We start from the raw sequence: 27,965 nt of genomic DNA on the forward strand, positions 1-27,965 counted from the left end.
CTTTAACTAGTGAGAATATTACTTTTCGACCTCTTGAATATTTTATAGGAACGCCCCAAAAGACCCAGTTTATTGGATAAAAACGATGATTACAATTCTATCGCTTTAAATTTCAGCCGAGTCTAATGACAATTTTAGGGGCTTAGCCCGCGGGGAGTGGACATTGGTATATTTTAATAAGTTTTGACAGCTTGTACTAAAATACTTATTTAGGCGATTCCTTAATATAATGAACTACAAGTTTTCATTCAATCACTTTCATGACATATTAACTCAAAATTTCAAAATCACCTTGATGGCTGGAAAAGCCTGCCATCTGCCTGAACCTGCAAACTGTGGAATTGACACCCAGAACCTTCCCGGTGATATACAACCTCTAATTGCATAGGCATACTCATCCTTCAAAGGCCAGCATCGCAACCACTAAAATAGGGTCCAGGTCCTGTCCAGGGTGCCTTGTGTTTATCCTATAAAATAATGTTTTTATAATAAATAACAGGTTACATATTAATCAATTAAACTGTGTAGATATTTATTTACTCCGGATAGCATTACATACACGTTGTTGATATAACATGTCTCTCAATCTGTGATTGATTAAGAATTTCTAGAATATTATATTTATTTATGATAGTAAATAAACATTTGCATAGAACATCTTAAAGTGAGACTCGCTGACCATCTTAGCTAAATTCAAAACGTCTATTTGTGTGAATAACGTCAAAGCTTATCTAAAAATATTTTTCTAAATCGCTTAGAAACGATAAGACCCCTCTGAAATTGTTCATTCGTGACACATTGTTCCCTTGTGTTAAATAGATTGTAACAATTTTCCAAATCGTTGTAATCTTTCATACAAATTCATCAAGTTTAAACCGATAAAACTGAAATAGAACTTTTCTTCCGCATATAAATTTCTATTTAAAGCGGGCCCTCACACCTAAAGTACATTGAACTTTAAGTTCAAAGGTAAACAGAATCGATGCGATTATATTCGGTTGACTACACTCAATAATTAATTCCTAGAAGAGAATTATTTAATGTGAGAATGCTGCTACTACGACTACATGTCCTGTAGGTTTGTTTAGAATTTAGAAAAATAATTTATAACCATCTGTAATATTGTCAATTGTCAATTATTAAATCTGTCAAATTATTGGACACATTGTTAAGTTACAAAAATCTATTTCTTTGCGTCATTAGTGGGCGTAATGTTAAATTACATTTTTGACTGAAAAAAAAAGCGATGTTCAGTCATTCAATTCAGCATCAAAAACTTCAGTTTTTGCCCTTTGTGTGTCGACGAAGTACGGAATTCTCAGTTCGTCGGACTTAGGCGTTCGGCAGTACGCGATCTGACGTGACGAGGGGAAGTTGTACGCTCCGTACCGCTAACTGTTACGAAAATAGTATTACGCATTTTGTGACTCTGTGGTGAATCGTGTTTTTCAGTGATTTAAGTGTTGACTTTTGATGCGGATTGATTAAGGTTTGTGATGTTTTGTAAGTAAGATATAAATCATCGTTTGGCATTTGTTTTGTTACATTAAAATACGGTGCATTTTCTTATTAAAAAGTGAATATGAAAATTCGGTATTTCATATATTAAAGTATATTCCTATTAATTAAAAGATAAACTTTGTTTCATTAAGGAATAAATTAAAGTACAAAAAAGCATAATGCAAGAGATTAAGCACTTAACATTGAAATACTCCATAATATATCTGCGGATAATTTTAGCTAACATCATAGCCAAGAATTCTTTGATTGCACTATTTGAGAGTTAATTAAATTTTATTTACAACCATTCTTATTAAATTTATTATGTACTTGGTCTTATCACGTATTTTCACACTATTACTGCTACTTCAGTCACTTAGTGATCAAACCACATAACAGTTCGCTGGCTTGGTTTCCGACAAAAGAATAACCGTTTGAGTTGATAACGCAAAATCATGACTATTAAAGGCAAAAATCTGAGGCCGATAGGGTAAGATAAAGGGGAAGCTGAGTCGAGATGTTTACGTCAACATATATTTATCGTCGTCATATTACGTCATTTTCTTAGTATTTGAAGATAATATGAAGCAATAGTAATATACAACACTCACACACTCTGCTGGCTCTGCGTCATGCCCTCCGAAACGAGAAACATTCAGCGCTCCCTGTTCTGCGCCACCTCCAATCAAATATATTATATTCTGAAGTACTATTATTTAAATTAAGACAAGATAAAGCAACCTAATGCGTCGAGATTTATATTTTACATACATCTTAAAGTTATCCATTACCTTACTCAAGTTTAATTAACAATTTTACCTTAACTATTACATTTTCTCTAAGAACAACCCTTCAACATTTCGCCCCTTAAAAGTACATTACGATGTCTTGGAGAGTTCATTTTAAATTCACCAAAAATCCTCGAGCGAAAAATGTGCTAATATTTATTCTCCTCTCTAGAAATTACTAAAACCGAGCACCCTTAAAATGTGTCTGAATTCAGGTTAACTGAGTTCAAGGCCTATTTCTTATTCGACTTCTTTCGTGTCCTGTGAATATAATTTAAGAAGCGTTTTACATTGCTCCGATCCGATGATTGAAATTTAGAATACTTCACGGATTATTTCAATTTTTTATTTAAAATTAAAACCATACCGCAACATGAGAGATATGACGAGATTGTTAACAAATTAAATGTTTTAAAGTTGGTCTTCTGTGTATTCTACACCATTTGAAACTTTGCTAGATTAGCCTTAGTGACGATATCTAAACACAAAATGTTGATCAGATCTGAGTTTAAATGTAACACTTAAGTTACAAGCACGAATAAGAAACTTACAAATAATTGTTGCTTCAACGTATCGTATTTATTAAACAAAACTCGTAAAACGCCTAAGTCAATTGACGTTTTGAGAATCCACGTCACCTATGTTAAGCAATGTGTTGCGTTCTCGTATATTAAAAACGGTTCACATAATTTTCTCATCACTCTGTGTTGTCAAAGCAACAAAATATATATTAAAATGTTCTGTATGGCCAACCCAGACTTAACGTAGTTTTACACAATGCTTGTCTTCTTTGTAAAAAGAATATTTTAGTTGTTTTTAAAGTATTGAAATCAGAAGTTGCGAGGCCAAAGCAATTCTCTGTTTATAAAGTTTTGCAAACTTATTAGTTCAGAATTTGAATAACAATTCATGTTTGAATGCTGGCTTCTTTTAAGATATTGAATGTCTAAAGGTTTCACATTATCTTTATAAAGTTTTCATTATGTAATTTAATCGTGTATATAGTTCATAAGTCTAACAATTTTTAAATCAACATTTTGATGTTGTTAGGTTATTCTGTTTGATTAACATGAAACTTAACTTTTTTAAAACTATATGCTTTGGCTGATTAAAAAACCTTCTTTATATATTTTTCGTTTTTATATTTGTTAAAAATTTATTATTATGCGATTGGTCAAGTGAAGCGAGGTATCAACAGCAATTCCTTTAAACTTCCTTATAAACAAAACACTTGACGATTAAAAAGATTGACGGGGAGATACTTCCGCACTTCTCGCCTTGCCTCTGTTAATAATGTCATTGGTACATAATTATATAAATAATGAATATTAATTTCATAAGATTTATTTAATTAAATACCTTTAATTATCTTTCCTTGTTTCTGTGTGCTTTCCATAACAATTTTATAAATTGTTAAGCTTTTGTTCTAATATAATTGATGTTAACGTGTTTAAAATTATGTAATGTCGTATTTTATTGTGTTTTTACGCGTGGATATTGATTGTGTTAGGCCTTAAATAAATACTGGCGTGAGTAAACAATAATCAAGCTTAGTAATATTAATACCAATTGTACTTACAATGATTATGCTGAGATATACTAGGCCAGTAGTAAGCCCTAGGAGTTGTACTTAATACCAAAGCTTGTATCAATTTGTCAGCGGTTAAGTCTCGGTTGCTAGATTGATGCCAAGACTCACTGATTAGTACTTATCTTAAAGCTGAAGTTTATATTCATTAGAATCTTTTAAAATATAACTATTAAATTATATTTATGAAGGTATTTATATCAGAAATCTAGTTGCGGTTTAACCTGTTCAATGGCGGCGATGTTAAGCTGGTTTCCTTATTTTTTCTTCAGGTTCACAGTCGGGGCTTCTACACATTATCGGAAGATCCTTCTAACTATACCATATAAAAGTTTAGTGTCACATAATTAGCGAACAAAGAATGTGTATCAGTAATTCGTTTGTAATGAGGAGAACATGTCTCATGAACGTGAATTTTAGAAAACATTATTTTTATATATTTATTACTTCGTTGCAAGTATACAGCAATATACTACAATTAACATAAGGTAGATAGGCAAGATAAGATAAGTGCAAGCAGTGAAGAGAATTACATGAGACAAAACCAAAGGAACAAAGCAAATCAATTAAAACATGTGTAAACAGTGTAAAAGATATAATAATTTTCTAAGTGAATTTACCTCGTCACAAAAAGCATTCGTGAAGCAAAGACACTTTTCAACGAAGTATTAATAACAGGCGTTCCAGACGGGAGGTGGATTTTTTACGTTAATAACACTCTTGGACCCTTTAGTAATTAAAACCGTACTGAGTGTGAAACTGTGGTGATCACTCGTTTTTGTTGACTTTGTGTCGAAACCACCTCTGGGCCTTTGAGTCAAATTAACACACAGTTACTTTTACTTTAATTTTTATACTCTAATTGGAGTGCATTTCTTCTCATCTATAATATTTTATCAATTTCTCTTTTAAATATATTAATTTTGTAATTTAATATTTGAAAATAAAATTTAAGAGTTTTATAAGGTTGACTGTTAAAGTAACTTTTTGAGAAGAGAAATCAAGAAAGTTAACTATTATATTACTGTCTGAATTGTAAAGTAACGAAAAATAAGAACATGCTTCATCTGTACTATCTGAACGTTTGATAACAATTTATAGCTTTTTAATCATATGGGCTATATATATAAAAAAAGTAGAGATATATAAAAGGTAAAGAAATAATGATATTTCTTAAATTAGATTATTAATTATCTGTTTTGTTTTTACAGATGTTCATTTAGTTTTGTTAGTTAGTCTGTGGACAAGTCACTACTTTTGTTTGTCTATTATGTATGTGTCAGTCGTTTTTAATTTGAATAGGTTTGTTACGAGTACATTTTGCATTGATTATAAAAGAAATAGGATGAAAGTGATTTTCAAATGAAATAGCAAACTCTGAGTGTTGCTCCTTAAAGTAAAGATTTTGCAACACATTTGAGTTTAACTCCCTTATATATATAAGTCCAACTGCGCGAAGACGAGGCCGCTAGTAAAATATAATCTTAGTGTTATTTCAGGAGCAAGAAATCCTTTATCTTTCAGACGTCTGCAGATGCTTTATACTGTATATGAACTTTGAACCCGATTTTATGACATTGTTAGTAATATTGTTCAGAAACGAAAAAATATTGAAGTCACTGGACTGTAACGCTTTGACCTCAATTCATTTGTGACTCGTATCAATTTGGGGCTATTTAGTATATAATTTCAAAGGCGTAGGCGTCTTTGCTTAATAAAAAATTCAACGCAAGACGACGTTCACGCAATATTTTAGGTCTCATATTCGAATCCATGGAATAAAACTATCAAACCTAGACTGTGGTATTTTACCAAATCTGAACTAAAACCGGGTGTACATTTTGATTTTAAAAAGATTATTAAACTTTTGATTTACTAATTAAAAACGTAAACGCAACCAGACTATCGCAGTTAATATGTAGTAACTAGACAATTAGACGCACATTTGGCATGTCGCGGCGAATTAAGCCAGAATAGCTGTTTTCAGAAACTTAGCTAGCTAGTAGCTTCCTGGGGTCTTAGCAGGCATCACGGAGCGACTTTAATTGTCACAAGATTTCTAGTCATTAGGAAACCAGAGCCATGAACTCCAGTACCACTTGTTGTCTGATTTCCCACATCGTTCTGGAATGGTGATGTTCTGCGTTGAAACAGCCTCTGCACAAGGTCCGTCGCGCAAAGGACAAACATATGTTTATTTACAACATAGTGGGCGGCCATTGTCCCTATCGCAGTTAATATATCTAGATTCAATATTAAGGAATTTTAAATTACATAAAGTTATTTTATTTTATAATCGTAAAATTAATAGTTTATGGGTACCTAACCCATAAACTATTAATTGGTACCTAACATCCTAAAGAATAAGACAGTTTATTTATTTAAAACATAATGATTTGTAATATTGATATGGTCAGTATGCGATGTCGTTAGCTTATCTAATTAAGTAATAAATTGAGACGGAAGGTCCGGTAAGTAGGGACTGAATAAATTAAACGAATATTTTGCCGTGGAAGAACTGTGTTGCGCTGTGGACGCTGCTAGACTTTTTTAAAAGTTTTTGATGACATGGTTATTTACACGAGACATCTTAAGGCGTTGCACTGTAACGCAATCGTAAAGAAAAGGTCAGAATTCCTTGAAGGTAGACTTCCTTAGATAGACTCCTGTTATACAACTTCTTAAGAAATGCAAAGTCATAGTCGTGTGCTTCATACAATTTCTTTAAAAACAGTTTTGTTCTGGCCACCGAAAGAATACACCATAACATTAGTAAAGTTTTCTTGTGATTTAATTTACGGTTACATTCATAACCCAAACCCTAAAATATTATCTTAAATATACTTTAGGATTTTATATAAAATATATTAACATACAAGACCGTTGACCTAGTAAAATTGTTAATCTGCTCTTCGAGCTTTAGTTACTCGCTTTGTGTATTTTAGTTACAAAAATAATAAGCGTTTCCTATACATTAATTATTCGAGCTTAAAAGGGTATGCTCAATCAGAGGCTCGCAAAGGAAAATTTATGATGTATGATTTTATTTGGAACTGATACGATCCGGGCCATAGAGTGTTAAAAACAGTTGATAAACTTGTACGAACCAATATGAAGCAAGGTATTAACTAAAAAAGTATTTAGTCCATTGAAATATTACATTGGCTGAAAATTTTTTAGAGGGCGCAATTTTAGTTATGGGACATGTAGGGGGGATCATTACAAGCTTAAACCCAAGTTTATGGGTTCCCAAAGACAAGTAAATTTTTCGAGTGTTGGAATTAAGAGAAATCTGAATGCTTAAAAGAGGCTTTGGCTTTGGCTTGACCAAACGAATAATGTGTACTCAACAATCTGCGCTTGTAATTAAAAAAAAGTTTTTTTTTTAATCTTAGATAATGACTGGGATTCTATGGTGTTAAAATCCTGCCACAGGGTTATTATTTCATTATACAACAATCATTGGTTTTCAAAGGTTTTTATTTTATTTTAATGGTAATCTGGATATGAAATTTATTTTAATATAATATTAGTATGATGACACTCACTCCTTTCTGCATTTTCGGATATGTATATTCCCTAACTTGTACTTGAATATGGTTAGTAGTTCTTTATAGCCACTTTAGCAGAGACATTTCCTTCTCACTTGGTCCTGGTCAAATATCACTGTACACTTGTGAAATTTTTATAAATAGAAAAACATTTTCTATGAAATAAATGTGTTTGTCCAACACAAGATTACGTAATTTATCTTTAATATAATTAGCCTTAATTGAAAAGCTTGTATTAAACGTAAATTTCTTTTTTTGCATAATTGTCGCCCGGCCGCCATCTTGGAAAAGGGGGTGAAATCCCGTTTTGGTTATATCTCCTAAACTATCCATCGTACAAAAAAATTGTGAAAACATATTTTGTAGCAAATTGCTTGTTGCCAACAATTATGTTGCTGTAACTTTTTATCATAAATACAAAATTCAAAAGTTAGAAGAAAAAAAGTGAAAACATTTCATTAAAATTTACCGTTTTTGCTTAATAACTTTTTTCTTTTGATTTTATCAAAAAACTATATCAGAACAATTTTGTAGAGGATCTCTTTAGCCAAAAATGTGTTTTCACCCCTTTTTCCAAGATGGCGGCCGGGGGTCAAGGCCGACCACACAAACTTGGGTTTAAGATGGTAAGGACCCCCCCCCCCCGTACATGTCCCATAAATTAAATTGCGTCCTCTAATAAATGTTCAGTTTGGCCCCCAAATTTGAGATACAGATTTGAGATACGAGTCTCATATAGATTGATATTGTTTTTATTCAAAACGACATAGACAAGAAATTTGTAAATGAATATACTCGACGAAAGTTCGTAAAATACTAATATATTTTATAACATTGAATCGAAACACGTAATAACCTAAATTAATAAAAAAGTAATGTTATGCTAGATTTAATGTCAGAAATACTTAATTTTGATTGTTGGTGTTAAACCATCAGTTACTACAATGGGACATAGTGTTTCCTTATAAAGAAAAACGTGTTTTAAACTTTCATTTGAAAGGCTTTTCACCCGAAATATGTTTCGTTTTAATATACTACCTTTTTTAGTAGCTTTAAACCAACATATGAAATTGTTTGCTATGCAACATAGATGTTTTTATATATTCCTTTGCGTTCAAAGAATAAAAATTGAAAATGAATCGAATTGGTCCAGCCGTCTTTTAGTTTCGAACTTAGCAAAATGTTTTGAGATACATTTTTATTTAAAAACAGACCTGCATTTAAAAAAATTGCTTTCCTCATAATACGTTGTTCGTTCACTTTCTCCGAGGTCCTACCGATTATTCTATTCTGTGTCTGTACTGCCATATCGTGAATTTACAACCTTATTATGTTTTAGTCCTTTTATGATTTTTTTTAGGAGACATCGTAAATACACGGAGTTTGAAAGGTAAATGATCCGAAACATGAATGCTGTAAAAGTTATGCGACATTTGGACGAAATAAAAATATTTTTATTTACGTTATAAGTTTGGGGAAAATCGCCTGGACAGATGTAAGGTCAGATAGTGGTATACTTGAATCACAAAGATCCTGAATTCCATTTATTATTTATTAACTCAAAAAAGTTTTACAGATGCACTTGAGATTTTTTTATATATAAGGGGGCGAACGGACAGGAGGCCGACCTAATGTTTAGCCATATATACATTGCCAGAGGGCTCGCAAGTGCGTTGCCGTCCTTTTAATAATTGAGTTGGAAATACTTTATTGAGCATCTAGTTCCACATAGTGGTAGTGCGCGGAACTGCCTTAAAAACGGTCGATTATCGAAAGATGGACGTCGAAGTAATACGGGTGGAATTTGGTAAATCTCGACGTTCGATGGTGAAACTCAAAATCGTATGAGTTTCTATAAGTATATTAAGAATAAATAATTTACATTACATTTCATGATTAATTGTGGACATGACGAAGTACTGATGTATTTGTCCAAACGCGCTGAGGTCTGTCAAAAGCAACCAAGGAACCGTTATTTATTGAGTGTCACCTCAGATATGACGAATCTTGACAACCTTGCATTTCAATTTTTATTTTTATTACAATCAATACTTGATTTTTGGCACCGACTTCCAAAAATGTATTCTATATATTAATAAATACCTTTTTTATATAAATAAATTAGTTATCACTTAAAATATTTAATTAGTTTTTTTTATTATAAATGAGAAATATGTTATAAATAAGTAAGTATTTTTAGGCTTGGTTGTATGAAAAAAGGTATAATAATTTATTAGGATGATTTTAATTACCTATTTTCATGTAAAAAATGTATTTAAAAGAGGTGGATGATGATTATGGGATGTTACTTAAGTGGACACGTTTGCCCGTTTCACCTTCCTACAAGAAGCAAAAAAGCTGGGGCGAACGCTGACCAGCCGTAAAATAAAAAAACGGCACAAATATGAGAGTCTTTTCTCCAACTTCGATTCTGATCCCTCTGAACTTCGTGGGGTTCAAGTGCTCAGGCGCTAATTAAAGATTTAAGTTGGCGCCTGATAGATAGTACCGGTGACTCCAGAGCTGGTGATTTCCTCGCTCAACAAATAAGTCTCGCAATACAGCGAGGAAATTCTGCCAGCGTTAAAGGTACACTGCCACAGTGACCAAACTTTTAAAATTTGTTTTATTAATTATTATATATTTTCCTTTAATACTGTATATTTGTTAAGTCAAAAATATACTAAAAGAGAAGAGTATATATAAATAAAAAAATCTATAATTTAAATAGACATCCTGACCATAAATTTTATCAAAGTGACGTGATTTGGAAACTGAAATACTGTTTCTTATAATCGAACACGAGGCATCCGTTATAAATCGTACTGTACTATATAATCTGTGCATATAAAGTGTACATATCAAAATAACAAAGATCGTTTCGCCTTTAAGTTATTCCTTTTGAAGATTTCAACATGCAAAGTGTCTGCCATCAAAGCAACACTTGACTTTTCTTTAAATTCCTTTTATCTGTATTGCATTTGACTGGGATACTGTACATTTAAGTTGCAGATTTCTCATCATTAGACAATTCGTTGAGGTTTGTTAGTTGCTGATCCTTTTGCTAGTGGAAGAGATTCGCTACCTGGGATGGCTTCTATATTATGATCCCCCTAAGGCTCTTCAGGGTCTGCTATTCCTTGGAGCTGTGATTCCATATTTGAAATATTTGTGTCGGAAATAGGTCAATTTCTAACGAAATTATGTTACGATGGAACAATATCTATAAATATTTGAGGGTTGTATAGACTTATGCCTTCTAAAAAGCGTTCATAATGTTATTTTGAGTCGCTGTTAGAGCCCATGAATATTTTACATTTCCAGGTATGTCATAAATGGACATGGTCTTGCCTGGATTATAACGTACCAAGTTTTTTTGAGCTTTGTAAGAATACGTTTAAAACGGTCTATTCAAATTGTGCCGGTTATAAGATGATGCTCTTTTTGCACTTGTGGCTTCTGGACATATTATGGATAAAGACAGATTTCATTTCAGAAAACCCGTGAACCAATCAGCTCCAACATCTTTATTTTTATGCCAAGAGACTTGAATGTTAGGCATAGGTTATATTATGCTAATTTCCTCTCTTCTTCTGGCAAGAGACCAACATAAATTCACGCATATTTGAAGAAATAATTTGCCGATTCGTCATCTTTTCCTGGTCGAAGTTGAACCAGTCTAGAATAGTAACTGACAGTTGGTGTGAAACCGGTCTTAAGCTTTTTGACGTAGCGAAATAATCTCATATGACATATCTTAAGTTCCCGGGCTACCGTCTTAAGCTTACAACCGGCTTCAATAACAGAATCAGCTGCATCAGCAGCCCGCTGTATAAGATCTATCGAAACCGTGCCCATTCGGTTTTCCGTTTATAGTTTTTCATCCTAAAACAAAGTATTAGTTTTATTATTTTCGTGTTTCATTACGGGACACATTCTTCCGCGGAACCACTAGCCCCACACTAGAGGAACTATGAACGCCAAACCCCATAAAGGCACATCAAATTATAATAGAATAGGTTATATAAAAGCTACATTGATAATAGCAACAGAACATTTTGAACATCGGCCTCCCCTACCAATTCTAAAAACCCGGCAACGCACTCGCGAACTCTCTGGCATTGAGAATGTTCATGGGCGGTCTCACTTAACATCAGATTAGCCCCCTACACGTTTTCCCCCTGTTTTATATATATGTAATAAACTCTCGTATAAACGCTTAGCTTCGCTTAAAAAAGCTTTTTATAAGACGTAATAATAAAACTTAAATATAATGCGTATCACTTAAATAATGTTAATTTAACGTACATACACATTCATTGTATAGATACTTTCATTTTATAAGTATTATAAAAACAGCAACGCTATTCTGTAAAACAGGTTTTCAATTATAGACTCAATAATGCAATGAGCATTATAACATCAGTGCCGTTTCTAAGAAATACCTATTATAAGAAGAACCTAGCTCTCAACTGTTGAAGGAAAACTCAATATTGAAATTCCACGCTATTGAAGTTACAGGGTAAGCCGGCCGAGCCGGCCATCATTTCTATGTCAAGTGGTATTGCTTCAAAATACATTAGACATTTATATTTCCGTATATCAAATAACTGGAGTGGTTTTCATCAGTCTGCATCTGTTAAAAAACCAATTCCGTGTTTATCTGCTTCAAAACCAAATTGCATTTGGTAAATTTGTTTAATTTTTTTTATTGGTAAGCGAGCCTGTGGGACGCTCAAAAAAGTCGTAATAGCCAATTTTAGTGGGTCCGATGCCGACCTTTAAGTATACTCTTCTCAAACCTCCATACTCATTCTTTAAACAATTTGAGGATGTATCTTGCAGCGAAGACCCGGAAACTTATTTCAAAAATTCAATAATATTTTTTTCTCATATAACTCCGTAGTTATATTTTAACTTTTTTTATATATACCTGCAATATACATATATGAATTTTATAAACTTGGCGAATGTATTTTATTAACCTGAGTAACAGTCAATGAAAATAGCGAACTAATCTCGACAGACTCAATATTACATGAACACACTGATTTGTTTGATTGTAATTGGTCAAACGGTACGAAGGATCGTGTCGCGTGTCTGCGATTGGACTAAAGATACTGTAGACCAATCAAAACCTAACGAAACGAAGCTATCGTTTCGTTTTTTTCACTTCCCAGAATAGTTTAGATCTTTTTGGCTTAAATTAAAAGAAACGAATCAATTACAAAGACAAACTATTATTTATTCATGTAGCTAAGGTATTATACACTTATGTACGACAAAATAATTTCTGCCAATTCTCAAATCGCAGAGCGCAGATAAATGGCAATAAACTCTCCGCCACACAGTCGCATAGCAGGTAATATCCAACTAAAATAATTTTGACTTTATTGGCTAAAATCGACCTTTTTCCTAATCCGAGATGGAAATGCATTTGCGCATCCCCTGCTCCCGAAAGGGGCGACTAGACCCACACCAGAATCTCCGCTATTCAGAGACTGGGCAAGCAATACCCACTAAAACACCTAGAATAGTTCCTACAAATACATATTACAGAGGCTCCAGGGCCGCACTCTTCCGCCTCAACGGCATGGCTAAAATTGACCTACGAAAACATATTGTTTAATCATTTCTATAGAGGCAAATCAATTATCCTTATTTTCTTTTTTCCTTCCTCTTATGAGTTCCATCAATCTTAGAAAAAACATTTGTTACTCGCGTGTCAGTTCCGTATCATTGTTGCGTTATTGGTTTACTGAGCGCCTGTTTTTGCTATTGTTTTCGGTAACTATTAATTTTGTTTTATTTCCTGTCATACTGCCTTTTTATCGGTCATGCTCACGAAAAACAATGCTTTTATATGCGAATGAATAAAGGATACCTAATAACAATACAATAATAAGTAATGTTATTAAGTAAAATTTTCGCCTCCGTAGATTTTGTATATTTGTAAGATTTCCATGACTTTTTACACCAGAATATTTGCCAATAATAATTAATTTTTGAGTTTATCGCGTTCATACATGCAGAAACACGCGACTGGGAACTTGTATTGTATGTGTAATTGAATCAAAATTTATTTATTTACATTGATACACACTGTCACATACAGAGTAAAAGTAGTTCAAAACATAAATAAACTTATCTATTTTTGACCGGCTTTAAAATTCAAATGAAATTACATAAACTTTTAGTGTTTTTTATAAATTTATCTAGAGTAACGTAACTGGTAGTAGTTATATTATACGTAGGTATAATTACTCCGGTAATATTATCTATAAGTAGAAATTAACTAAAATCAACTAAATTTTCGATTGTCACTTATTTAAGCTAATACCGATAACATATGAAAATACTTATTTCATGTGTGCTGTTATGTGTGCACAAGATTTATTCATAAGCATAAATTTTAACCTCAAAATGAGAATGTTAGAGGACACCGCATTAACGTTTGATCTTGGTGAAGTGTGTTTTATTAACTCTCATGCGACACAGGTTGAGGTAATTGCATACTCAATATATTATCTACGTTATACCTGGTTCAGTTGGATGTCCTGATTTTAACCTGCGTTAGATAAACTATACATTAGATAAACTAAACATTTTGTTAATAGATTCACAATTTTACTTACAAATACTATTGATAGTGAAACAAAGTTCTTAATTACAAATATTACGTTTATATTTTTATACATATAATACAATTATAGACTTATCGTAAGCTGTTGAATAATATTATTTATAAGATGGTAAACAAACCTTCCAACGCAACAATTAAATAGATAACTGTGTAGAACCTAAATATATGACCAATTAGTTAACAACTAATTTAAGGATTGTGTTGATGAGCTTTTGATTTACTAATTGGCTTCGGCATTTGCTCGTAATGAACAACTTTAAGTACCGCTAGAATGTTCTGAAAGGCTACATTGCACTAGTCTATGACCATCTTTGATGCTGCCTTCAGGTTCAACTAAATCGTATTAAAGCACTTTGTTAAAACAAACGAGAAAAGCCCTGTGCAGACAATGTAATAAATACACCAACGTACAAAATACAAGTTAAATCTCAGATTTAGTTTGACCCCAACTTTTTCCAATTTCAACTGCACCCGCGGCGGAACGTGACAATTTTTATTACGACTTCACAGAGATGTTATTATTGCGAGCGGGGATTGTACGAGACAATAACTTGAATAAAAGAATTCGTTAATACCAAAAAAAAATGTTAGTTTTGTAACATATGTATTTTAAACTTATTGATCGGTCAAAGAAACAAAGAGTGAATGTCAACTGAGAAGAATTCATAGATTATAAATACTAGAACAGTAACAGCCGAGTGACTTAAGCATACGACTAGACCCTGAGTTCATGCGCTCAAACAAACCGATTTCATTTATAGCCAGACGGAAACCAGATATTATTATTATACCCAAAAGTGATTTGAACTATATATTGCGATGATATAATAGAAATTACATTAATTAAATATTTCTTAAACGAAACATGCTTTGAGGAAAATGTAAAGCCATGTTTTCTTGTGAAATAAATTGTTTGAGTTGAGTATAAACGCAAATTGGCAAACAAATTACTTCACATTCGTGTATAACTATTTGTACTGTGTATGTTATTTACAAATAAACCATTTTATATGGGGATTGTAAATAGTTTGAAGTATTTTATAGGGATCAGGTGATATTATGCATCGTCAATATTAAATAGTTGTTTAATATGAGTAAATTGATGTCGATATAAAAATGTTAAATAGTAAATTGTTTCTATATTATTATAGAACAATATGCTCGAAATAATGTGTTAAAAATACTGTTGATAATAAGTACGTCATTTTCCTAAAGGAATCCATAGTCTCTTGCTTCATTCACGTTCATGTCTTGGAACTTTTGAGTTGTCATTTCTTTAGTACGAAGGCTACACTAAATAACTTGTAATATGATAATTAATTATCAAAATAAAAGTAATTTGAAAAAAATAAAAATAAAACCAATTTTAAATACCTGTCCAATAATGAGTAATAAAAATTATATAATTTATTATTTACCTAGCTACTACGATATACATTTCTCCAGAAATGTGTTAAAAGCATGAAAACTTTTAAAACTTGGAACGTTTCCTCAGTAGTATACATGATTTAAATAAATTATTTTCGTGTGATATTTAGTAAACCATAAATTTGGGAATCATCCTCTATGATTAAGGTTTTCAAATTCAGAACACATGCAAAAAGCTTACAAAACAACAAACAATACAAAATATAATACATTATATTGTTGCGGAAAAGATTTGATTTTCGAAGTTTAAAATTATTAGAGCATAAAAATTCTGCAGGCCTTTGCCTAAATATAATAATCATTCCAATAGACTGCATATGGCAAGACGTAATAGCGGCCGCGATAGCCAAGTCTGATAAGTAGCAGTCGTTTGCGAACATTAATTTCGGTATTTGCCCAATTTGCTCCGAATGCGCACGCAAATTTCTACAAACCGACATATATTCCGTTGAACATTCTGACAGCCAACAATGACTTGTTACATAATGACCCGTGATGTTGCAGGGGGGTTTATTTGCCATAATTTTATGAACAATTTGGCGTCTACGTTGTTTAATGATTGGATTAAGCGCTGTTGTTATGACGTGTTGTTTGCGGAGAACTTCGGAATGTTTAACTATAAATTTGATTCTAAAGCTCTTTATTTTATTATTTTTAATATTGTTTTACGTATTTTTTTATCTTATAATCTTCGTATGTTTGGAATATGTTTTAAATATTTCCATCTTCAATACATTGCCAGTCTTAAAGTCTATTCCATTTATTTAACAGTTTAAAAAGATTCTATTTACAATTAATAAATTAAAATATACCAAAACGCATTACACATTATATACGAAGAACATACTATCAAAGACAATGTACCAATGAATTTACTAGTGAGGTGTGTGTGTGCATGAGAAATGTGTGAGGGTGTATGTGTGTGTCTATTTTTAGGTGATCTGGAATTCCATTCCTATTGCCTTAAAGTAACAGATAATATATTGCCTATCTTATATTTTACTTCGAATATACGTGTATGGTGATTATATGAAGACTCCTGTTCTCCTTATATTTATTTAAAATACGTAAAAGTGTATTGTTTTAAGTATAGTTCCTACTAAAATAGAGGATATGAAAAAGCTCAGTATGACGAGTTCCATAACCAGCTATAAGACACTATAATAGCTGTTTCATAATAATAGTTCATATATTAAAGCTCTTTAAGCTTTTTTATTTATATGGGAAATAACACTAAAGCTCCAGTGATACGATTATATTATTAAAAAGCGGGCGGTTGTTTAATATTAGTTGTAAAAAATATATACCATCCATCCATGTTTTAGCATTTCATTCTGGTTTTACACAAAGAGAACATTCAGCGTCATTTTATCGAGTACCGCTTTCAGAGTTGCAAATAATTGAAAATATTTTTTCAAATATTATAAAAATAATTTATAAAAAGATTGAAAATGTTTAATGTAAAGATCACCGTAGGCCAGTTGTTGTTTATTAAACAATTAAGCGTTAGTTATGTACTAATTTATATTATTTATTCACACTTTGTATATTCATTCAAAAATATAAAGGGATGAAACGGGCGGTCTTATCGCTAACAAGCGATCTCTTCCTGGCAACCCTAGTAAGGGAAAATTAAAAAAAAAGGAAACTTGCAAGCAGCAAGTGCATGAACAAATCTTAAAAAAAAACTATAGAACCTTAATCTAAAATAGTATACAAAAACATTAATAAAAAACCAAAAATCTAATCTCACTGATTCATGAATTGCGATGCAATACAAAACAATAATAATAAATACAAGAATTACAAATGTCAAGATTTGACAGGATAGCATATTCTTAAGACATATTATGCAAAAGCCGGATGCAAATTTATGCAAAACCACTTAATTTACCACCACCGGATTATTTTTTTTTGTCTGACAGAATCTATATATATGCACTATGTGGTTAACCGTGGACATGGTAAAAATTAATTTATTGAATAAAATACCTTTTCCAATTTACTTCAATTGTACGCTTAAAATATGAACAAACTAATATGAAACGTGATTAAACTCGACTCTACGTTATTAATCTTTCTAAAACGTACATTTTGCCGTATAAAATGAAATATCTTCTTGTCTCACAAGGGAGCTCGAAGACATTGGCCTGATGTTTGAAATAATAACGTACTTGTAAAGGTGCTAGGGGTCCCTTGTGTCTGTATACTTTGCTTCAATATAATATCGAACAAAACTAAAACTAAAGATATTATTACTGATAATATCTCAAGTTACCATTATTTTTGTTTCACCAATTTAATAATAAACTACTATCGACCAATATTTGCTTTGAAGTAATCGATATACAAGAAACATATCCTTCGTACACATAGGCACTTCACTACAATTCCATATTTAAAATTATGATTTTGAGAGCTAACTAGTCTGGCCATAAACTGTTACATAAAAACTTTTTTATCTTTTCAACTTTTTAATAATTTTAAATCTGGAACTAGAACTGGAAAAAACTTCTTTCGATTTTGCTCCATTTCACATACTTTGTCGTGTTCATTATCAAATTATAATATGGAATGGGGTGTTAAAGAAAATAGGATTGCAGTGATTGGCTTTCACAAAGTATGGAGCCATCGCGGGTCGTATTCCAGACACTTCAAAAGCTTAGTATCAGTCGTACGTACGTATATTGTACTATTAACATACAACAATACTTCATCTGCAGAAGTACAGAAAAGTTCGGGGCGGCCGCGTGCCGTTAGAACTGCAAAGGCTTTTTAATGCTGTTAAAGCCAGAAGTCGTCGAAACTTGATTAGGAAGCAAAAAATCTTATCGCGAGAATTGAAGATTCCCGCTAGGATTCTAACGCGTATTATGAAGCAAGACCCGAAGCTCGGTGATTATCGTCGATATAGAGTACATGCACTAAATCAATATTAACAATTAAAGAGTTGATCGATCAAAATGGTGTCTGTCATTATACGAAGGTGGGGCGTGTCTCGTGAAAAATGAGTGAAACCTTCAGCGAAAATGGACATGACCTGCTCTAAGCGACACGGTGTCATTGAGTCTCTTAAAAAATCTTTGGAGCAAGCATTGGCGAAATTAGCCTTGGAAACAGGGCGTAAATCCATAGATTCGTGGCCAAACAGATTAAAGGCCTGTCTAAAAGTCAAAGGTGGCTGTTCAAATTTCATTTGAACATTGACCAACTGCTGAGGTGTGTTCCAAATATTATTAGCTGAAGAGTAATTTTGTTATATTTTATTCGAATATTGATCAATTGCTGACACGAGTCACGTGTGTTCCAAAATGTTAATAGCTGAAGGTGCACAATACACCAAAAGCTCACTAAAATAATATTATGTGTAAATAGGTGTAAGTAGTATTTAAGATGTTGTCTTTGAACAATAAATCAGATTTGAATATTGCTCTGTCGTATTCATTTCTCGCTTCCTCTCAAAGTGGCGAAGACTACTTCAAGCCCTTAATTATCGTGGTGAGCCTGCCTGATAGCTTTGAGATAATCCCACCACCTCGAACCTTTAATCCTACCCGTAGGGCTCCGTCTGTTACCTTAGGTCTCTTTTGGTGCAGACATCCCGTAATTATTTATATATTCACTATTTATGTGTTAGGGTACATCTGTAGGGCTTAGGGATCCGTAGGGCTGTTAGGTTCTTACATCACACTCTCTCATATATTTAGTTATCTAGTGCAGCTTGCTCATACATACATTACATATACTATACAGATACTCCTGACATTAATACATATAAAGATTAAACACACATTTCACAGTCCACTTGCTAGCATGCTGTATAGTGACCGTTTCAAATAGAATATATTTTTGATGTTTTGTTGAGACTTTAATAAATATGTAATTGTTCATTAAAAAATACTAGGTTTATGTTGTAACAGCAGTTTGATCGTCTTTCAACTTTAGGTAATATATATATAATTGAATCATCATATCATATTTTCGTTTAATTTTGTCATATCTTTCTAGTCGATGAAATAAAAGCTTCCAAACTATAATAACATTAAAAACTGTGATATGTGAATTGTTCTATAAAATCGAACCTATAGTAACTAAATACAATTTTTATTTTTTTCATTCTTTTGACATAAAAATTTGGATAGCCTAGATAGATAGATAGATTAGATAGTTAGATTTATAGAAAATCTTTCTTTCTATAGAAACGACTCAATTGCGAGTCGCTACTTTCTGTATTTTGGTTTATAAACTAATATAGCTATGTTTATAAATGTTAAATAGGATATTACGCTTACGACGACAGACAATACATGGGTCAGAATACCCTTGATAGTATCATATACTCGCTGGCTGAATAAATATAATAATAATTAATTATAGAAAATGGAGATATTCATCACAGTCTCGTTGTGTGTATTGTATTCACGTCTTGTATTATAAAAATATAAAACTTTAGATTTCCGTAACTTAGAGGGAAGGTTAAGATAGGTTAGGATAAGGAACATGTTTTTAGAATTTAATTTTCATTAAAATATTAAAAGTGTCGAATATTAGTACAAGTTATAAGTTTATTTCTTCGGTACTAAAAACACGTGGCATTTTAATTTACAATTCGTTATTTGAGATTTCAATAAATTATTTTGCATAAAATGTAAAATACTAATATTTCATAAATTTTCTTTACGAAGATTTAATTTAAAAAATATTATTTCTATAAGATTATTCTTCCTTCTCACTCTATCTTAATCGGTCTCAATCGTTATCTCCCTTTTCTTTGACAAAAACGCTGCTCATCTTCGTGAAAGAAGATGAGCAGTTCACTTCAAAATATGTTTGTTAATTATAGCTAGATATGCAATGTTTAAGATTTGGAAATCCTTTTAAGTAAAACTATTTGTATAAGGATTTCCAGCTCTTCAATACAATAATTAAAATATAGATTTTCTTCAACTGTTTACAACAAATTCTTCTCCTAATTTTAACAGCATACGGGACGTGTAACACACACGTGAATGAGTGACTGTATTCTGTTTGAATCAACTACATGTTAGGTCTTAGTAGCCAGGTCTGCGTAAGGTGTGTTCAGAAACCAGTTCTAAAACGTTTTTTTCATAATACGGACAGTAAGCTAAATGTTAAGTATTAAACTTATTGTAGATGAAGTCAGCTGTATATTGCGTCTGTTTAGTGTTAGGTAAAATACATGCAATTTGCCTGATTTGCTACTTAGCACCATACCATATACATTTGGGGTTTTTTGGATATTTGCCTCGGATTTTTGTACGTATTCTTTTTTTCTAAAAGGTGATTAATCTTCTGAGCTGACATAGGCTCTCGACTTTGAGCTTAAAGCATGCCGGCTTCCTCACAATATTATCTTGCACCGTCCGAGCGAATGCTGAAAGCGCACATAGTAAGAAATGCCATTGGTGCACAGTCGGGGATCGAACCTACGGCCTCAGGGACAAGAACGCACGCTGACGTCACTAGGCTAACACTGCTCATTATATCAATGTAATCGATGCGGTAAAAATTTAATCATTATTATATAACATAACTTTTACATTATACGTAACTTTTACACATTTAAAGAAAACACTCTTTTAACGGATTGAAGCTATGTGTTATTTATCATAAACTTGTAATTATTTCACATATTTTTAATTTTTTTCTCGACGTTTCGCGAGCTTTACAGTGTGCGTGGTCACGGTGACTGAAGATAAAAGGTTTTGAATGTCTAAAAGTATCACAGCTGTAGAGAAAGTTATATTATATGTATTTATTTCCCCGGAGCTACATAATATAATAAATAGGTTGAATCTCAATCTCGTAGATGATTTAAACCAAATTGATCGTATTTCCGGTTCATTCCGTATCTTTAAATTGTTTCGTTATTGGTGGGTTTATGTGATTATTGAATTGAATTCCGAACGCGTATTGGGCTCTGAGGATGATGTGAAAATCACGTTGTATATATATTGAATAAATAACTGTTTTTCAATAATACTTGCTTCCTTCTGATTGTAACTTCTATTTATAATTCAACCATTTAATACAAATTTGCACGACATTATGTGTGGCAGATGCATACATAGATTGTACCACCATAACACTTGTGTACTATATTCTTGCAAGTACGTTATTGTTACGACAATATTACACTGAAACTCAGACATTTTTTCCGTTTATAAAAGTCTAGTGACTAGTTACTCGTTTTTATTAAAATGGCACTACAACCATATATGGCTTACTTACTAATCCGTATCTTCGATCAAATAATTTTAAATTAGCCCCACTTTTACTAGCTATAGGTTACAATACGTCTAACATACTTAGATATTATAAAAAAGGTCTCTCAGCTGTCTATCGATCAGTGTGAATCCGTAAGTTAAAAAAAACTATCGAAGATATCTTTGATCTTTTTTAATAATAGATCATGCGATGAAGTGATGATTCAGAGAAAACAGTATATTATAATTCATTGTGGTTTAATATAAATATATGTTGTAAACAACAAAAAAAAAACAATATCCACGCGGGCGATACGTTGCTTTTTGTTATATTAAACTGCTACGAAACGTAGATGTCTCTTTAGAGATATTATTTTCTGGTATTTTTCTGTACACAGAACAAAGAATAATAAAACTGGATTGCGTAGCAGGCACGAAACAGACACGTATTTTGCATCCAGACATATTTTTGGACACTAGCTAAAACTAAATATTTTATTCCAATTACAAAGCGTGTGTATATATCTTTATGCCTTAATGAAAATCAGGCTAATTTATTTTTTTCCTCCGTAAGTTGTAGCGGTAGGCCTCCAGCCAAACCACCATATTCTGAGACTTGACTAAAACAAATTGGAGTAATTTTTACAAAGACGCGTTCAGGCTTCAAGATCCCTCTCGCATTCTACCAGGGCCTCGGCTGTTATAGTGTATCAGAATCTCTAGTGCAGTATTCATACATAGGAAGTAGAAGGTGAACATACTGATATTTGACAGAGAGGTACCAAAGTGCTGTAGTTAAATCAGATCAAATAGTCTGATTTAGTTTTTATGATATGAGACTTATATTGTACCTCATAAAAGTTCCTTTAAAATAGCCGAGAGAATTACGATATTTTAAATAGTCAATCTTTTTAGCAATTCCGAATCATTGGACATCTCGATTATTCAGAACGGACCACGGCCGGAGCAGCTATGCCTGAATATACAAACAATTACTCTTCAAATTGGTAACCTCTTCTTGCGGTGTCTTATAGTCGGTTAGAAAAAAGCAAAATTAGACCACCTAAAATTGAACTTTTGAACGTTGAATAAAATATAAAGATGATTCTAGTTGCCCCTTCCAAAAGAGAAGGAGATGAATGGGCTAGAAACTCCATACTTACCCTTTTAAAATAGGTTTAACAATATTTTATATACATTAGTTAAATAATTACATGGGAAGACAATGTACTCCTACAATAAAACTACTATACTAAATAGGCACAAAGTAGCACTTACAAATTAAGCAATGCAGCGGATAGGTCAATTATTGTATTATTAATACTATACATGTTCCTCGTGTTAGAATTTAATATCAATATCATATAATTAAGATTCAAGAAGCTCTCAATACGATATTGTGATAGTGTGTCTCATATTGACTGAGAACTAGGTTGTACTGTTGCGAATATATTACATGGTTTAAAGTTTTCCGGTTAGAAGAAAATATTATGACAATTCTCGAGAATTTAAATAGGCTGGAAAATAAGTTTGGGAAGTTAGAGACAAGAATAATGTGCATTTTTAAGTGAAGTTTATATATATGTTATGTACGTAAAACTATAAAGTATTTGTTTGTGTAATTATAATTTACAGTAGTGCTTTCAATTTAATGTTATTTTAAAGAGTATTAAAGATTTCTTTTCAGTCGCGATTTACATGTCTGAAAGTCGTGTTATTGGACTCGCACAACTTCGTCCACTCTCCCCTGTCTTCAGCCTCTGGGACATGGTAATGGTAAAATTCTGTGAGGGTCATGCGAGTAAGGAATCGACCTCGTGATCTGGTGCCCTCCACTTTGCCAGTCACGATAAGATTTTGGATTCGTCCGCGTTACGTGTGCTGAAACTGAAGTGTCCAAAGATTTTTATATGTAACCTTCTTAGTATGGACACGTTTGTTTCCTAGTGTTCAGAGAATTCTGAGCATCCGCCTCCAACACCATTTTTCGAGAGATTCTATTTTTCTCCTTTCAGATGTCCGTATTGTCCAGGGTTCAGCGCCATAAAGACTTTGTCAAGTAGAATTCCATTATTATAAACAAAGTAAAACAAAATTCAAATATTTTTATATAATCATTTGTGATCAATATATTAGTAATAAACGTACTAAAAGCCTCACTTACTTTGAGAAATTTGCCACGTTTATTGACTTGCAGTCTATTTACAAGTGTAAAAAAGACAAAACATTCAATACGCTTCAAGCTAATTGAAGTACATTGTTGTAATGCACCGTTTATTGCAAAAAGCGCTAATTAAAAAAGGTATTAATCAATAGTATGTTTGTGGTGATTTGAAATAATATTGTCTAATCAAAACTATATTTTTATTGTAACTTCCTAGCTTACATAGTGGGACGGTCGTATATTGGATTGCCGTTATTTGCAATTTCTGCCATTTTTAGTCATGTTGAAATTGTACTTTACACTTATATACAGATACGAAAAATAACATAAGGTTTACAGATACAAAAAATGTAAGGTGTTTTTCAAAGCGGATCTGAAATTTAATTCAGTATCTCTGTAAATTATTCTTATCTGAGACTATTGTCCATTGCGTACGTTCGACTTATACGTAAACCTTTTAAATTTATTTTAATATTTTAGTACTGATGTTTACACAAAGCCGTAAAGCTTGAATATATATAATCGTTTCGAAATAGTCTCATCCGTAAAGCTTTTTATGTCTTTTTTGTCGGATAAAAATAGTCGGAAAAGCTTGTTATGTAGAAAGAGGGATAATAAAGTTTCTTACCAATCTTTCTCATTTATCCTTTGAAGCGTGCAAAATCTCGCCCGACACTGACTGTAAATTATACATTAATACTAAATTTCTATCATCTATTAATTCCTAGGTATTTGTGTGCCCTTTTTTGGCAAAGGCCTCCTCTAAATCCCGTATTCCTGTCCGCACTGTACCACTCTCTGCCAACCTCCTGTTTCCTCAACCTCGTCTATCTATTCTAAATTGTTTTCCTCTTTTGCGTTTATTATACCTTGTGTCCCTTGTGTTTGTGTTATTTATACCTTAGAATTATTTAATTATTCAGTGATGTAATCGATATCGGTAAATGATATTTTGATTTGAATGTCTTTTCTACAGTGATAAAGAAGATATAGATCAGGGATACTCGGGCAGTAAGTTCACCTGATGTTAAGTGATTTCACCACCGATTTCTCAATGCCAGAGGGCTCGCGAGTGCGTAGCGAGCTTTTAAGAATTGGTTGGCTCCTTTCTTGAAGGATCATAAGTTGAATTGGTTCAAAAATGTCATACATAGGTAAACGATAAATGTATATTTCATCAAAACATGTCTTGTTAAAATCAATTAATTAAATTTTTAATTAAAACATGCAACATTATTGAAACTGAAAATTTCGACATTTATAAAGCGTTTGAAACAACGATAATGTCTCAAAGATAACAGTTTGGATTTTCCTCCTGAAATTTCCACGTTCTAATAGTGCATTACTGAAAATGGCCTAGTCGGTGCACTAAGAACATTACCATTTCAGATAAAGACTATGGCGCACCGGGCGAGGTGCTTCCGAATAATCTTAGTTCAATTGTATAATCTATAACTGTAAGTAAGCTAAACCATTGTTGAAAAGAGTGTCCATGGAGTTTCTTGCCGGTTCTTCTCCATGAGACCCACTTTTTGGAACCGTGCAACTAGACGTTTCATAAGAGCCTGCAAAGGCCTATTTGAAATAAAAACTTTTGATTTTTGATAACAATTTTACCATTGTGTCTTCCGTATGTTAGATTTCTATATAAATATTTAGTCATAGGCCGGCAACTCACTCGTGAGGCCCTCTGGCAATGAGTGTCCATCACTTAACAGCAGGTTAGCCCGTTCGTACCCTGTTCTATAAATAAATGCGGTTAAGTTATCTTCAGTTATTCTATTTCCTTGTTAATATAAGAACAATGCAGTGGCGAGACAGGCCTTTATGATACAAAATTTTGAAATCTAAATCTCGCTGTTGGCCTTAAGGGCCTTTACAGCTTAGCTAGGGCTGATATTGGATTGGGCACAACCGGGGTTTGATGGCAAATATAGGGTTTATCAAGTTAACGAAAACTAAACCTTTCAAAATATATACAATATCATATGCAAATGAGAAAGTGTTTCTTGATTTGAAAAATGAATTATTTATTGTTTATTGGTGTGTAAATAACACGTGCTGTTGCATACTGTCACAACTTCACGACTGAAAAGGTCATAAAAATATCCTTTTTTATATAAAATTCTAAATTTGTCGTCCATTTATGTGTAGTTATGTTGACGCTTTGGTAGAAACAGTACCGAGTAATGACCAAATTATTATAAAAACTAGGTGATAACAAACGTGAATAGTTGGTCCAACAAAAATAAATGAACTTGAACACTTTACTTAATCGGGTAAATAAATTTGCGTATAATAATAATAATAAAGCCCGTTCAATTTCCAATCATGACCAAAAAAATATAATTTATCTTATTATCCTATATATTATATATCTTAGCTACCTGTAGTGTCATCGATCGGAACCACTTCACCGGTTAAAGGCCTTCTCTAGCTTTTTGAAACTGACTCCGTCTTTGGCTTTCTTTCTCTATTCGCTTCTATTTCTCCTGTCCACCTATTTTTGGGGCGCCCGTTTCTCCTTCTTCCCCTTGGTCCCTTCCATACAGTTGTCTTTAAAGTCTTCTGTGTATCTTGCTATTTGCCCCACCCACTGCCACTTCTGTTTTAGGACATATTGTAAGTCATCTATCACTTTCAATTTTCGTCTTATTTTTCGCTTTTAATTTTTCTTATTTTTAGTACTCTTTTTACGTACGTACAATTGGCAATCCATAATAATTTCACCATCGTTAGATAAAACTTCAAAAGAAAATATAATGCATACCAAATCAAATTTTATTATTTATTAGAAAATTGATTAAAGGAATTTCGGGCTGTTTTGAATATGTTTCAATGCGTTATTCTGAAGCATGTTTACATGTTAATATTTCAATGTTAGCGGAAACCCAAGGTACCGAACCTAAAAAACCCGAATAAAATATTTATACATTTTTGAATTGAAGCAGCAAGAATTAACTTGTCGCAAAGTCCATAATTCAGCCGCGACATCCGGCAATATACTACTATTTGTTCCGGTCAGATCCTTTGTGGAATCCCACTTTGTCTCCCGGTCTTCCACCCCTTGTGTGAAACGCTGAATTGTTTAATTTTCTTAAATTATCGGGATTTAAATGCTTTTAAATAAATTGGGCATGCTAAATGCTATAATTAAAACACTATTTATTTGTGTTACATTTATTTTAAATGGTTTTTTAATTTAATTCCGGATTGATACAGAAATAATATTATCTATTATACGATAACATTAATCATAACAATTTTATATTTACACAAATATACAGTATTTACAATTTTCCTAACTTTAGTAATAATAATACATGTAAAAAAAATTTGTGGAAAATTGGAAATAAGTTAAAAAGTTTGGTCCCTGTGGCAGTGTAAAGTGCTGTTTTCCTAGCTGTATTGCGATACTAATTCGTTGAGCGAGCAAAGCATCAGTTCTGGGGTTACCGGTTCTATCTACCAGGCGACCTCAATCTTTAATTAGCGTATGTTTGTGCCAGTGTACTTGAACCCTATGGCCCAAGAGTCTCTACTCTAAAGGGAACAAAATCGAAGTTGGAGGAAACACTGCTCTGCGACCGCATTTTTGCTAATCATTATATATTTTAACATCAGTTACATCTCCACTTCACAATTATATTTATAATGTAAATAAGCGCAGCGACATGTATTGCATACAATTATAGAATAGAGTCACAATAAAAAATGAAAAATATACACTTTATCCATAAACTAAGATCGTTTAATTTCATTCTAGAATTTGTTTAATTATCCCTAAATATTATAAATAAATAACTATGTATAAAAACACCAACGCTGCTATAAAGACAAAACTATAATATAATATATTTTTTATAATATGTTTAAATATAATATATATAAAGTATACAAATACTGGGGTCGCAGAATATGATTTTGTCTCGTTCGGTGTCGAGATCCTTAGCCCTGCGCTATAAGGCTTTTTATGGTAATAAATACCAAAAAGGCTAGTCGCATCACAGGAGACCGATGAGCTGGCAGCTACTTCGGACAAATAATTAGTCAAGCTATTCAAAGGAGGAACGCTG

General features: G+C 32.4%; 1 protein-coding gene across 1 annotated transcript in view; it reads left to right on the forward strand.

Moving 5' to 3' along the window:
* The first annotated feature begins 1,359 nt into the window (after nucleotides 1-1,359).
* LOC123711977 (glutamate receptor-interacting protein 2) overlaps nucleotides 1,360-27,965 on the forward strand; it is a 199,393-nt gene continuing 172,787 nt past the window's right edge. Inside the window, exon 1 of the mRNA XM_045664874.1 lies at nucleotides 1,360-1,489. The gene's annotated coding sequence lies outside the window, so the exon portion shown is untranslated. The remainder of the gene's footprint in view (nucleotides 1,490-27,965) is intronic.

Source organism: Pieris brassicae, chromosome 7, assembly GCF_905147105.1.
Source record: "Pieris brassicae chromosome 7, ilPieBrab1.1, whole genome shotgun sequence".
NCBI lineage: Eukaryota > Metazoa > Arthropoda > Insecta > Lepidoptera > Pieridae > Pieris > Pieris brassicae.